We start from the raw sequence: 1,756 nt of genomic DNA, 5'->3' as shown, positions 1-1,756 counted from the left end.
AGTTCAGAAGTGTTAAGTAAACCATTGCCAAGAACAAATTGCTCCAAAGTGCAAAGAAATATGCCAAGTACGAAAGGGTCACCAAGATCTGTTTGTGAGAAAATTGAAATGAGGACAAAGAAGGGCTGTCTGGAGACAAAATACTTTTGATCTGTCATTTACCAGATGAGGAGGAAGAAATGTGAAAACTTCTTTCACTTGTAGCTATATCATCAAAGATGTTCACAGTAGCATTCTAAAATAGCAAAAAATGTTGGTAAGAACAGTAAGGGATTTTTTAAAATGTTTATTTATTTTTAAGAGGCTGAGAGATATAGAGCATGAGCAGGGGAGGGGTAGAGAGAGAGGGAGACACAGAATCTGAAACAGGCTCCAGGCTCTGATCTGTCAGCACAGAGTCCGATGTGGGGTTTGAGCCCAAGAACCATGAGATCATGACCTGAGCCGAAATCTATGATTAACTGACTGAGCCACCCAGGTGCCCCAAACCTTAAGGGATTTTTAAATAATTTATTATATAATTATAGGAGGGATATTATAGATCAATTAAAAATGATGTTTATAAAGAATACTTAAATGCCGTGGGAAAATGTTTAAGGTATAATAGTATATATCTGTTGGAAAATATAAATAAAACATAATATTAAATATATAAAACCCTTAACAGAAAAACATATGAAAGACAATGGACCAGAATATTAATAGTGTTTATATCAGGGTGGTAAGATAATGGCTGAATTTCGTTTTAATAATTATTTTTAATAATTAAAAAAGGTAAAATGTATATTTTAATACATTTTACACATGAAATATGTCCTACTTTAACAGAATAAGAAGCAGGACAGGTTACATAAAAAAATATATAACACCCCACATTAGGGTAGTCATATAAAGCTTAGATTATCGGGAAAGGTGAAGAAAAATTACTAGAAAGGTCTTGAGAAAGTCAGTGAGTACAAGATCTCAGCCCAGATGGCCAGGTGAGGAGAGCAGTATTGGCTCCACCAGTGGCTGACCCTACATGCAGAAGGTCTGGCCAGCAGAAGAGGGCTGTGGAGGCTTGATGGCTGGCCTTGGGGAGCCTGCTATGGAGCCTGTGTTCATGCCTCTTTCTTAACCTTGAATGGTTTCTTGAGGAACCTAGGAAGATACAAAGGGGCTTTTGGTTACACTACTGTCCCCTCTGGATATGTGAAACTTTTTGACTCTCCCTTTGCTCAGGGAAGCCCCTCCACATATTCACTGGGCTGGCACTTGCATGTGGGTGTGTTCCTCAAAGATTTTGGAAGTGAGTTGAGGGAGGCTTGGTATAAACTAAGCCGTGTGTGCTAAATACTCCATAGAGCTACCTACGTCTAACACAAAAGTTCAGTTCCTAATATTTATAACTCCTCCCAACACCAATAGGGATATCTCCCAAATCCTATAATTCTTGTTGGACACAATCTCTACTCATGCTATACATATCTATCAATTGCAGTTGGCTCTCTTCCTCTTTTGAGAATACTTTGTTTGTCTGCCCTTAAATTCTTGCTGGGTTTCAAGCACCTATTCCACAGGTCTGATACCTGTGTACAGAAAATAATTCTCATCAGCCCATCATAGAGTAACTGACATTCTTTTTCAATGACAAGAAAAGTTTGTCTTTAAAAGAAGAGGAAAAGTCTAAAGTCATCAAAACAAGGTAATATCCTGTGTGAAATGTTGCAGTCATGATGCCTTGTGGTTTGAGTCCCTTGATCATGTGCCCTGAGTT

This window comes from Suricata suricatta, chromosome 3, assembly GCF_006229205.1.
Source record: "Suricata suricatta isolate VVHF042 chromosome 3, meerkat_22Aug2017_6uvM2_HiC, whole genome shotgun sequence".
In the NCBI taxonomy this organism is placed as follows: Eukaryota; Metazoa; Chordata; class Mammalia; order Carnivora; family Herpestidae; genus Suricata; species Suricata suricatta.
Note: the sequence above shows the minus strand (reverse complement) of the source record.